This window comes from Aphelocoma coerulescens, chromosome 9 (assembly GCF_041296385.1).
Source record: "Aphelocoma coerulescens isolate FSJ_1873_10779 chromosome 9, UR_Acoe_1.0, whole genome shotgun sequence".
In the NCBI taxonomy this organism is placed as follows: Eukaryota; Metazoa; Chordata; class Aves; order Passeriformes; family Corvidae; genus Aphelocoma; species Aphelocoma coerulescens.
The window spans coordinates 6724584-6738374 of NC_091023.1; the positions used below are offsets into that span (position 1 = coordinate 6724584).

The window sequence follows — 13791 nt, forward strand, 5'->3', positions numbered from 1 at the left end:
TCCTGGAAGAAAAAAAAAGCCAGTAGATTTCAAACGAAACTGAAAACTTATCAGGCAAATATACAGCTCATACAAATGGATCCTGTTCTACATAACAAGATTTAGTTCAGAATGTTGAGCCACTTGTTTCTTCTGTTTCAAGTTTACATTACAACTGAAACATATTTCTGAAGAAATAAGGTATTAATGAAATCCAGTAGTGTAAAAAGTCCCAGATATGCAGTTTTCCAAATCATTCTGATACTTGTGGTTTTGACATTAAATATTCCAGATAGTCTTGGCTTAGATACTGAAACCTTGGCTCAATAGCTGGCCTCACTGATGACAAATGGGTTTGTGACAGGAAAGGCCTGATAATGTTTTTTTTAAAAAGAGCTATTTACTCTGGATCTTGCAACATTAGGTGATTTTTCTGCAGGATCCAGTGCAGTTTTTGCAAAGCATAAGCCAAGTATGATGTGTGTGACTTATTGGACTGATCAAAGGGCTACAATCCAGAGGCTTAAAAATCTGTTAACTGTACTGCCATCATTTCAATTGAATAATGCTGTCTTGAAGTGTCTATCATGCATAAAGCCCCAAGCACTTTAAAACTGTCTTGTATAGCCAATTTCTATGTCTGTGAATTGACTTCAATAAAACCTGACCACACTGAGTTTTTCTCCAGCCTTGTAATCCCTGATTTCCACTTTCCTTTCCATTTTCTGTTTTATGGCTCCAAATACAATATCAGTATAGAGCAGGAGAAATAAAGAGATCTTAATCAGTAGTTATTAACATATTTCAGATTATAGTTGATCAATTTGCATGATATTCATGTTCTTGTCACACATGGAGTTGTTACAGACAGTGTGTGCGATATGGATAAGGAACTTGCCTTGAAATATCTTAAAGAAACATTTTTATACCCTATGTGGCATGGAAAAAAACCCACCAGACTTTAAATATAATTTTAATTTTCAATTTCCTTATCTTTAGATTCCCTTCCCACCCCCCTTCACAAACAACAAATGTTCTATTATTCTGCCCCCCAGGCTATTGTTACATGTGTTCTCAGAATAACAAAAGGGTTTTGTCTAAAAAGACTGTATCTCAGTCATGTCTTTGCATGTGAAACAGCTGTACACCTAGGGCACATTCTTGGTTGCTTGAAAATGTGAAATGTGTCATTTTCAGTATTTTGGGTTTACACTATTTGAATCCTGTGTCCCTGCAATGATCAAAAGAAAGGAACTAAGTTGTCTCTGCAAACACCACAGAACCCTGGCAGCAGAGGCAGACATTAAAAAAAGGCAAGTGGAAATGCCATGTTAAGGATGTTTGGCCTGAAGCAGAAAAAGCTGTTCTGAAAAAAATTGAAGTTATTAAATCTAAAGGACAATGATCCAGAACACAGCAAAATACTGGGCAGGAGATGCTTAGCAAGAATTCATTAAAAAATTTAAACACTTATAGCAACTTGCTACTGTCCGATACTGTGATACAATGGCAACATCTACAAACCAAATGAGCTTTGGGTAGTTAATGCACAGGAATGTTTTCTGGTGAATACAGAATGACAGGAGAATCTCTCATCAGTAATTCTTTTCTTAAAAAAAACAGAAGTTATATTCAAAACTATGTGAGCAATAGCAGAGAGAATAATGGTCACTTTACACTGCATGGGCATCCCTTTGTCAGCTTGCTGCCTACTGCTATCCAATAAAAGGCTTCAGAACATCTTGTGTATGACAAATAACATGTCACTCTCCTCAGCAGTCACTAGAGGAAAGCCAGTTTTCTTTATAACATTCAAAAAATAGCTTATCTGTTAACAAAACTTTCATCTCCCCTTTGAAGTCCCTCCTTCATCTATACTAGAAAAAATATGTCCCCTGTTGCCTAAAGTAGCAGGTTGTTAGCATTTGGAAGACAGAGTCATTAGTCACTGAAATTAAGAAGTGTTAAACAAGTGAATAATATTGGTTGTGACTATTTCAAACCATGTGTTTAGTACAATAAATCACAAGAGTCAGGTTTAACTGTCAAAGTTTATATTTAATCTCCTGTAGGGGAAATACTAAGAGATTCCCAATACATGATTTCATGCCCTAGGTTAAAGTACTGCAGTACATATAAATGATATGACAGAGAAGATAAGGTATGTGGGTAGCATGGTCCTGTAACAGCCTCAGCTGATAAATAAAAGCTGGCATGCTGGCCTGGACCTCCCCCATCTCTGCAGTTGTTAGACAGCCCAGTCTGTGAATCCAAGCTGGCCATTGCCACCAGGGCCTCTCAGGGTGCATCAAGATGTGCTAATGGCACAGTGAAGGACTCGGTATGACACACCACCTCAATGTTGTGAGCAGGACATTCCCCCAGAGGTGCTCTGGACAGTGCTTTGGTCCCTGTGCTTGTGTTTGCACCAGCATGGGTGTCTATAATAAGCTTCCCTTTGTGTCTCACACTGACTCCGGGGAAGGGGGAGGCAGCAGCAGCAAATGGCCTGAGTGACGTTCAGTACCAGACTGCAAATGCAGATGTCAGACAAAACGGATGCTGAGTTTGGCTAATGAAGCAACAGCCTGCAGCAAGAACAAGCAGCTTTAAACAGTGCTTTGCTAAACCAAGTTATTTAACATGAGTAAAATTCAAAAGGAAAGTTCTCTGAAAACCTCGAGCGTATGTACAAGAACTAGAGAGGCAAACCCCTCTGACAGCTGCAGCAACCCCTCAAATAGCCAGCGGCACTAATACCCAAATGGGCACCATCCTGGAACTTCACTGTTCTGTTCCCCCTACTGAATTCCATGTCTGAGGCCTCTCATTTTAAAATTTCAAGCCTACTTAAATGACACAGAGCCACTTGAAATAGAGGGCCTCTTTCTCAACCTCCCTGACCTCCCTGGCTGCTGTACCACACCAGAATCACCAGCACATCAGCTGATGCACCCATCAGGGCAGACACAGCTCCTTCTCCTTTTCCCCTCTCAGACAAGCTGTGTGAGCTGGTGTGCAGCAGCAGGTCCAAGCTGGAGGGAGACCTTACCCCACCAAAGCTCTCCTGGAGCCCTGGCTGTGCATAGAGCACAACTACTTCCCTTGGGCTCTCTAAACCTGGGCCCTGGGCTGGGGAACTGGACAGTCCCTTTGCACTGAGGCTGCAGCTCTGCCAGGAGGAGTTGGAAGCTGATCGCCCTATCCCACCATGTAAATCCACAGCCAGAAGGCACATTATCGCATTGCTTCCAAAGCACAGAAACTCCATGGGCAGGAGCTCTTATGCAGGCACTTTTAAATGGTGGCATTTTGATCAATTTATGCAAATTCTATTGTAATAAAGCAGCAATTTTTTAATAGCACTAATCTGTAGAGAAACTGACTGAAAATACTTATTGCCACTAATTCCATACTATAGCCAGTGTATATTTTTCTGCATCTGTTCTGGTTTCTGGGTATGGTCACACTTTACAAGACAGCTTTTTCATGAGGTATGTAGACCTCCATCTGTATCAGCAAGTGAAGATTAAAAAAAAAACTCAGAAGAGTAAGGCCTTTACAACAATCAACAGCATCCTGAAGTGGTCAACTGACTTTCCTGCTACATTCTCTCTTTATATACAAATAACTCTACACAGTCTTTCATTTTTCCAGTTTCCTAACACAGACTTTGTAAAAATAGTTCCACCAATACAAAACAAATTCTTTCATCCAAAAGGCCAATGCCTAATAGAACAGGACTTCTGTCAACATGTAACCTCACATCCCACACAGGCAAGTCTCCCACCAGCTATCATTTCCTCTGCCTACTTAATGGGTCTGAATTTGTAACCAATATTAACATTTTCTTAACATAACTGGATTGTTAAAATTGTCACTTTTCAGATGAGGCACCAAGTTCCCTTGTGTTATTTCTACTGACTTTTCTAATCAAATACAAAGATCCCATGACACATTTTGACAAAAAGTAGGGCACAGCCAGCTTATTTATTCTTTTACTAAAAATAGGCTTCAGTGTCCAGCAGGTTGTAATGTGTGAGACAGCACTTCAAGTGTAACAGCTGCTCTACCTGCCTCGATACATCTGTGTTACCAGCCCCTCTTTGCAATCTGCTAATTACCAAAATCAAACATCAGGCTTCACAAGGACTTTAGTAGTTTCCTTTTGCTAAAATGCTTACTACAATTAGGCTATCCAACAATTGGAAAAGCAATAAAATATCTTCTCATCCTTATAGGAGGCGTTTCTGACACCCTTCCAAGCACAGCACAGCATGTTTTACATCTCTTGGGTTAATGGCATATTACTATTCTCAGCCAGAGGCAAAGACTAGAAAGAGATTCATTACAGGAAATCCGTCTCTCTCTCAGCCTCTTTGCATACTTATTTTCTAGCTGGCCTTTTTGTTAAGGCAATTCTGATAACAGAGCAGATGTGACAACTGTGAAAACAAGTAATGATCAGGAATGCTATTGAGTCTGTCACACTTTTTAATGACTGTGGATATGAAACACTATTATTTCAGAATTTCACCTTGAGGAGACTTTCAACTGATGTTTTGCCAAGTTTGCTTAGAGAAGATCATTGTCCAACTACAATGGTGTTAACCACGGTTAGCAAGACTTTATTTTGTCAGATCTGCCACAAGAGAGAAAACACAGTCGTTATCCCTCAAAGTACACTGATGTAGTTATCCTTTGGGTCAAAAACATCTACTGACCTGCAGTGCACAGTGGGCATCACCTCAGAATTTGGCCATGTGACATTTGCAAACCATGAAAGACTTGCTGCAATGCAAATCTTGCTTTATCTCGCACGAGTTATACATCATGTACAAACCAAAGAAAGAGATAAAAGCAAATGTGATATATTGCTGCTACAATAAGACACAGGTACTGCATTAACATTTCAGTAGCCCATGGAAAACATGATCAAAACAATAATTTCATTGCTTATCACTACTATACCTACATAGCAGGGCAAACTAAAAAGTGAAATTTTAAAAATCCATAAGCACAAGAAAAATGACAAATACTACATACATGGTCATTCCTCAAAAATACCAATTCTAACTACAAATGCACTATTATTCTATATTTAATCTCTATTTAAAATTTCAGATTCTGACTTCTTCCCTCTGGTGACTATGTTGTAATTTTAATACTACTGATGAGTTTCTATTTTTAAAATGACTACCAAAAATACACATATCTAGCAGATAGGCTTTCAAAAGGCATTTACAGATGTCTTATTAGAGATGTTTCTAGTCTAATACTAATTTGTGTACAACTAATTTCAATGTTTATTTTTCTATAAAACTGTCCTACACTAAATGAGTGCAAACAGAGTCACAAGCACACACTGAAATTGGTGAGAAGCAAGAATGTTTGGTTCTCTGCTGCAGCAGACAGAAATAATTTCATCTCACAGTTCTACTAAACTTCCGATAATCCAGAGCCATGAGTCCCGTCCTCAGAAAAAAGCAGCACTCTGACACACTTCAGAGCAGCACCCACCAAGTGTTATTAACAGACACTGCACAACCCATGCAGGAGAGATTCCTGGAATACTCCTAAAATGCCAGTACATTTTTTGAAGCTGTACTCGGACAGCCTTTTGTTGCTAGACAATCCAGTCACCCTGAAGCAGGAAGACTCATGTTATTTCTAGGAATTATATTTTAGACAGTTTCTTCGAGCTACATATGCATCATCTTAGTTTTTAGTCCACTAGATCTAACATTACTAAGTCTGGCAAGATGCCATCACAAAAAAAAAAAAAATTGTTGCAGTGTAAGAATACAAGTGTATTACTATTATTATTATTATTCCTTTCTAAACTAGAAATTAAACCTGCCTTATTATTTTGGAAACTCCAGGCTTTGTGCTAGATCACTTTTAACAAAGTTTCCAGGTATTGATTAACCAAAACAAAAACTGTGTTTCACCCACTCTGCCTGGGAATCTATCACAACAAGTAGAAAATTTCATTTATATGACTCATATGCCTTCAGATTAAACAACTATGCAAACGATGCCAAATCTTTGTTTATCACAGCTTTGTCAGCAAAACAAAATCATTCAGCAGGTGAATCATGAAATTACTGTCTATGTGGATGAGGGAAGCAGATATGCCATCTTAACTTCATACTTCCCAATCTATTTCTCCTTCTCATCTCCTTCACTGTATGACTGCAGCACTGTTCATATAAGCAGAACTCCCCTTGCTTTTTCCTCAACACAGCCCATTTGGCTGCAGTTCAGAAAGTCCTTTAGGCACATCAGGAAAACTGAAGCTTGAGTGGCTTGCTCAGGAGAGAGCACTTGCTGCCTCCCTCTGAGAGGGAAAGTGGGGTTTCATTTCCAGGATGAGAAGTGCATCCATTTAAATGGCTCCACCATTCAGTGTGCAGCTCCTCTGCTTGGAGAGGGCTCACAGGGGGCTTTTGTGTCAATTCTGTTCTACACTGGAGAAAGACCGACAGGGTGTCAGTGCTCAGAGAAGGAGTAGCCATCTGAACAAGGTTAGGTCACCTTCACTAGAGAGCACATTCCAGGAGCTCATAAAAATGTGGCTCAAGAACACTTTTTCTATTCCTGGAATGTATCTCATTGCCAAAGAAGGTAGCTACGACCGGGAAAATATTCCATGGGGAGCAAACAAATTCTCCTGCCAAAGCCATTCCTCCCTGCTCCACCCCAGCTGATATTACAAAAGTTGAATAATGCATGTCAAGGTATTAAGTAACATGTAAGCACTTCCAGTAAATGATTCTGCTGCAAGCCTTAGCTTAACTGGTGTTGTTTCCCTCCTGTGATAATGGAAAAACATCTTCCTCAGTTCTTCACCACCTAAAGCTTTATATTAATGAAGCACTTCCCACCAAACACTGACTGGAATCTTCCTCTCACTCCATCTCCAAGGTAGACTTTAAACCCCTTGAAAACTTACCTAATGAAGTCTCACTCAGAGATGGCCTTGTCTGAAAGCCTCTGATTGACCTTACAGCCTATGCAGTAGGGAAACCTGATGTCTCAGAAGTATTATAGTTCTGGTAATACTCTTAGTAACAGATGACAAAATTCCAATGGAAGCAAATTGGGGGTTTTCTCCTACCACCAAGGATGTTTTATACAAGCCTTGTCTTCCCACCATGCATTGCCCAACAGTATTCCCCACCCCAATTTTGAGAATATGTGTTTTCACTTTTTTTCCCAAGGGGAGCCACAGTTCTTTTCAATCTGGTAGAGGAAATCTCCTTGGAATTTAGTGTCACTTTAGGCACACTGCTTGCACAGCACATGCCAGTAACTCCTTCTGCTTTACTGTCTGGGACACTCCACAACAGGGCAAATGCAGTTCTGAGCCAATTAACCAAAAGAGGACTTGGTTAATCACACCACTGGGATGAAGACAGGCTCTTGAATCACCTCCATGAGACTGAGAATCATTAGTCCCAAGGGAGAACTGCCCAAGGAAATTTCTGGGATTTTCCACTGGCATGTGTACTTTCATGAGGGTTTTCTGTAGGAGAGTGACCTAGGGTCAAGTATCCAAGGAACTTCCAGGGAACACCACCAAATTCCAGTCTGAAGAATGCCCGGGCAATAAGTTTGAGAAGAGCTGTTAAGTAAGAAGGTAACATCATGCATTTTCTATAACTTTTTCCAAGCATAAATTCTTTCATTCGATGTCTGTTAACTGCACAGGGCTGAGAGCTGTGGTTTGAGTTGGATTGTTTCCTTTCCACAGTTGTTTTCCTGGCAATTGAACTTGCAGCCCAGCTGAGGATGTGACACCAGCAGCACTAAACACTACTTAGATCCAAGGGTCTAAGGCACTGCAATTGCTAAGAAATATGCTCCTGTTTGGGTAATAAATAGAAAGCAGAAATAAAAGTGAACAACCTCCTCCAAGTCTTCTCCTGCCCCCTGCTTACAGCAGCAGCCTTTTGTCCCTGATCTCCCACATCTGGAAGAGAAGTAATGGGTTAGTGATACTGAACGTCACAGCTCCCAACACCAAGGCCTCCCACCTCTGTATGACAACTGCAACACTGGTACCAGTGACTGTTCAAAGACTAAAAAGCACAGGGGAACTGAAACGACACCCCCTATGGCAAAATCAGATCACAATCACATGTTGTGTACATCTCATTAACTGATATGGGATTATTTTTTTGTCTGGGCTGATCAGGACAGGCACAAAGCAAAACCCATGCCAGAAGGAGCCTGTCCTGCTCAGAAGATAGTTTAGAAGATCATTAATGACTGCATTACAGCTATCACAGGAATGCCAGTGCTCAGTAAGGAGTGTTTTGAAGAAGGGTTTCTGAATGCTATTCCCTGCTGCTTTTCCCCTACAGAAGAACTATTGGAAAGACCAAACCATCCACAAACACCTTTGGAGAAAGCTTTGGCCAGCTGCTGCTGCTTTCCTAAGAAAGGGTAACTCACTGCAGTCTTCATTCTTCCTTATACTGTGAAATAACCTGTTTTGATGAAAGACCAATAAAACTACTGATTTCCAGACTTCTAAAAATGTTAGGGCTAAGTGGACTCTCAGAAAGACCAGTGGTTTCTAGACTTTTAAAGACCTGAAAAATTCACCTGAAAAGCTGTTTATCTTTCAGTCAGGGCACTGGGGGTGTTAAAGCTCGGGTATAAATTCCCTATTCAGAGAGGAATGAGATGACAGCAAAGGAAATGCATTTGCACTGTCCTTTTTTCCCTCCATCCACACACCACCACCTGCAAAGCAGAATAGTGTTCCCCAGCTCTTGCCTGGATCCCTCTCCACAGGGGCAGGGGAACAGGCAGGCACATGCCACAGCCTCCACACCAGCAGCACAGGAGATAAAGCAGGACACAGTGCCACAGAGTGAGGGGGGGCTTTCCTGAGGGGGCTTGTTGGTGTGCACATTGCACACACCTATCGATGTGTATAATCCACACCTCCTGCAGCTTCACAGCAATTTGGCTTTCTAGCTCTCAATACATGCAAGAAATGACAGACCTCAGCCTGTCACCCACCATAAGCTTGTGGTTATAAAGCAGTGTCTGGCAGCACCAGTCTCCTAGCCCTCCCTGCAGAGTCCTTATCCCACAGGGAGTTGGGAGCACACTCATCCAGCAGGAAGGCCAAGACTGGATGGTAATGACCGCCTGTACACATTTGGCATATGGAAATGTTTACATACCTGACTACACATAGATCTGTATCCTTATTACCGTGTGCTAAATCACAGAGCTTGGAGCAGAGGACTTAGGCAGACCTGTTTCAGCTGCAGTGATCCATCCAGACCTTACACTCCAGTGAGCTGCTAAGGCAGAGCTGTGATGTAATGCCATTAAAGGAGAGCCTGGTGCCTTTAACCATCCCACACAAATCCAACAGCATTTCTAGTGCCCCCATATAATGGACACCAACACTGAATCATTGAAACTGAAACTTCAAGTACACCCTTACCATTTCCTTCAACTATATTTAGAATTCCTTTTGTCAAGTACAATTTTCAGTTATGGTGACTCAGTTACAATGAGGACTAGACAGATGTTTCAAAACAGCAAAAAAGTACCAAGTATCAGCTCTCAAGCACCATTAACAACAGAGCAAATACCTGGAGCAGTCACAATACAGAAAAAAAAAATCTTCTCTACATCCCAGTGAAAAAAGTCTCAATTAATGAAATAGCACCTGTAAACTTATAAACCATCCTATGCTAATTCCTTCATATATTAAATCCAAAACAACCTTTTAAAACACTATCATTAAACATTAGTGTTTTCCTTTGATAATTTAACTTAAAGATATATATTTAACCTTTAAATCTTGACTCTTATGCTAAATATTCCTTTGAGAAAAAGTCTGAATAAAGTATTAGAGAGATGCACACTTCACCTCTTTTAATCTCAGTCACATCTTAAACTACCATTATTACAGATATATATTAAAAAGAAATACAAGGTCCTGTTACAGCATGTCAGGTTTCCTATCAAAGAACATGCCATGACACTTTGTGGCTTAATCATTTTCAAACCTGAGAATTGATGATGCTCAGCTAAATTATCAATAAAATAAACCTTGAAAAATAGCACGATTTTGTTTTGCTGTTTCCTCTCCTTCGCCCACGACAACAGCTGGGGGAACAGTCATGCAGTTCTACAGTGGCTTGGCCGTATGAACTCTATTAAGAAACTGATTATTTCAAGTTGTTAAAGATCAGGTGATAACCTCCCTCAAAAGATGAAAAAATGTCAACAGACCCTAATTAGTATCTGATAGAAGTGGGGCTGTTGCACTGTGTAAACCCTGAATTAGAATGATAATGCAGGGAGACTCAACAAAAGCAGCTTTGTGTTTCTCCTTGCAGCCGGTAACAGCTCCTGCAGGGGCTGCCCCTTCCAGCACTGCCGCTTCCAGCATGTGGAATTCTGCAGGAGTGGAACACTGGTTATTCCACACCCTGCTCAGATATACCTGGCAAGTGCTTCTATAGCGTAGTTTAAAAGAACAAACCCGTGTCCCATGCTACACATCTTGTCTGGTACAAAGAATTTTTAAATAAATCCTTCTGGGCTAACTGACTAAATCAGCCCCCTGGTAAGGTAACTCTTACCAAACACAGCTATTCAGTGCACCTGTGGCATTGCCTCAGCTGCTCTGCCATTGCTCCTCCCTGGCTTTACACCAAAAATGGGCTCTCCACCATTTAGGACTGCATTTAGGACTGATGGGAATGTGCTGTTCCAGGTGCCACACAGCCGAGTCACTCTGTAGCAAACACCTGCTCTGCACACAAGGGACGGGCTTTGCCTTCTCCAAACGCTGGCACCCAAACACACCAGAGTTAGACTCGAGGCTGCTGAAGGCACAAGGCTACAAATGAATGACTGCATGGCAAGTTTATTGCCAGCTCCAAGTTACTGTGGTTGCTTCCTTCAGGTTCTCTGACAAACACTGAGTATCTTAATTAGCAATCTGCCTTTTTAATGCCCAGAAAATCACACTGTGTTTTGTACTCTGGGTCTGTAGTGGCTGATCCCACATACCCACACGTAACCTTACACACAGGAAAAATCCTGCTGAGTCCAACACTCTTTCCAAGCCGGTCTGCTCCCTAGCATATGTCAGCTTCTGTACATTTTGCCCTTTTCCAATTCATCCCATCTGTTTATGGTCTTTCCATCTAGTTAAATATGATTTTCCAAGGTTTCCAATTCATCGTTTTCCTTTCTTTTTTTTCCTACACGATGTCCAGTTAATGATATTAAAGGGAAATTTAACTATCTTATTTTTTCCACATTTTTTCTCCAAATTGGCTGTGACCTTTGCAAAGGTATTTAGCAGAGGCCTGTCATTCACCAAATTATTTTTCCACTTTTTGTCAGAGTGAATTTTGAAATCATTATCACATTATTTTTTTGTTACATCAAATTTAAAAAATGTTCTCTAGCTAAGCTGACATATTTTAGTCTAATTCCTTAAAACTGCATGAGATTAAGTACACAGTAGAAAAAACCCACAAAAGTCTGGTTTGTGGCCAAAATTCCACCTTGACATAAAACAGAAGGGGGAGAAAATTTAAATCTCTTGAATAGTATTTCCCAAGTGTTTATTAAGAATTACTTTCTTTCTTAGTCTCAAATCCACATAGTCTCAAGTCAACAATGCCACATCTGGGCTTGATGAGATCTGTTGAAAATCTGTTAGGACAACACCTCATTCTGCTGCCCTGCCGTCTCCAGTAGGTTACGCATCCATGGCACACACAGACCAAATTGTTTATTTCTCACAGCTCTCATTAACCTCTGACTGCTGTGTTGGTTCCGGATGCCAGGTTGGAATCAGGAGACCAGTTCAAATATCCTCTTACAGTTGCTGCTAAATCGTAACTATTTGAAAAGATTGAGTATGACAGGTCAGAGAGTGGAACAAAGAGTTTTATTCATGGAGAATCTTACTAGCCTTCAAAGCAAGTCATATGAGAAATATATGAATACATATGTTTTTATAGCTTGTGCCTAAATTAGGAACAAGATCAGAAATCTCAATGTCCCTCATGAACTCCTTCCTGTTTCACCATGTCCTTCTATTCACTTTGGATGATACATTGTCCCCTTTATTCTTCTTCCTCCTCTTATCCCTTCTTGTCCCTTGTCACCCCACTTTGCACATCCTACTTCGTGACTTTGTGTTCACTTGTAACCTTATGTTGGATTCAGAGATGCAACACCCCAAGATCTGTCACTCTGGAAATCTGGGAATTGCCAGCTGTGAATTTTCCATGTTGCCTCCCCCAAAGAAGCAAAGTGAGCACAAAGGCAGACTCTATCCCTCCTTAACAAGTGATATTCAAATATACTTGACAACAAGGTAAGAAACAAGCCCTTTAATGCGGTAGACGTGAATGAGAAAAACTGTCAAAGCAAAATTCTCTAGGAAAAAGGCCATTTCCTCACCTTCTGGCTGTTGGAACTAGACGAGGATAAGCTAAGGGGTGAGGCAGAAGTCCATGCCATTTGACCACCTCAACACGGGGAAAGAAAAAAGAAAAAAAAGAGAAAAAAAGACAGAAAAAAAGTGAAAATTGTTTCCACATGAATCCTTAGGGCCATCCAAACTGGGAAGGTATGTTAGAAACCACTTGTGCTTGCTGGACTAAGGTTTTAAAGTCAACCAGGGCAATTATTTTTGGAGATATAGTAAAATACAGATAGTGCCTTTTGACTCAAAAAGAAGAGATAACGAGAGCAAGAGACAAACTTTTGGTTGGACAAAAAGCTCTTCCTACAAGAACAACCACCCCTAAAAGAGGTAAAGAGAGCAACAGCAACTACTCAGATTTACACTGATGTAACAGAACAAAATTAAAACCAGACACTATCTCTAACTGGTACCAATTGCTACATTTGTAGGTCTAAACAAGCTTACAGCCTCAGAAGACTGCAATCTCCCTTCCACACAGGAAAGGAAAATCGTTTCTTTTAGAGGAACTCAGAATTGCTCAACTCTAATTAATCTTCTAAAACAGGAAATCCCTGCCAGCACAGGTGGAACTATAACACACGGGCTGTGCAGCTGGGGAACATGAAACATGCAACTTCTGTGCTCCTGTCTCACCCACCAAAAACAGAGTAAGTAAAACAGACAGCTAAGAAATCTGAAAAAAAGAATGCAAGTAAGAAAACCGAAAGGAGAATTTAAGAAGTCACTTGGTCATTCCTAAGAAAATTCCCTACAGTGTCAAGGATGGTTTGAGCCCTTCTGAGGAAGCTGCCATCACTGAGAGCTGAGTTTAGGGCAAAGGAAACTCATATTAATCTGTATTTTAGGAAACAAAGTTGAGAGGACACTTTGCTGCCTTCTGACATGACCTGCACTCCTGAAAGAGCCCTGCAATGTGCATGGACAAGTCCAGCTTCTCTCAGCCATCCCTTTGTTCTCTGTAATTGCTATGTTTAAATACAGTTTACACTGTTATTCACTGGACCACATCACAGAAGATGAATGTCAGGATAGACGTTTCTTTGCCATTGAAATGTTACTTGAGTTAAAAGCAAGACAAGAAATAGACATTTCTTTTTGGTATTTACTTGTCTGCAGCATAATTGGGGAGGCATGCAGAAAAGAGAGATATAAGCAATTATTTACATTGCTACACATTTCTGTCTGCCTAATTGAAGCCAACAGACTTAGGGACAGGTGGAGGTGACACAGGTCATCACTGCTTGTAGGGTATGCCCTGCACTCTGCTCTGAGCACTAGGGCTGTGCTTAAGTTCAGCTTAGGATAAACAGTATTTTTCA

General features: G+C 40.7%; 1 protein-coding gene across 2 annotated transcripts in view; it reads right to left on the reverse strand.

Annotated features, from left to right (window-relative positions):
* PIK3CB (phosphatidylinositol-4,5-bisphosphate 3-kinase catalytic subunit beta) overlaps positions 1-13791 on the reverse strand; it is a 106751-nt gene that overhangs the window by 77146 nt on the left and 15814 nt on the right. The gene's annotated exons all lie outside the window — the stretch shown is intronic.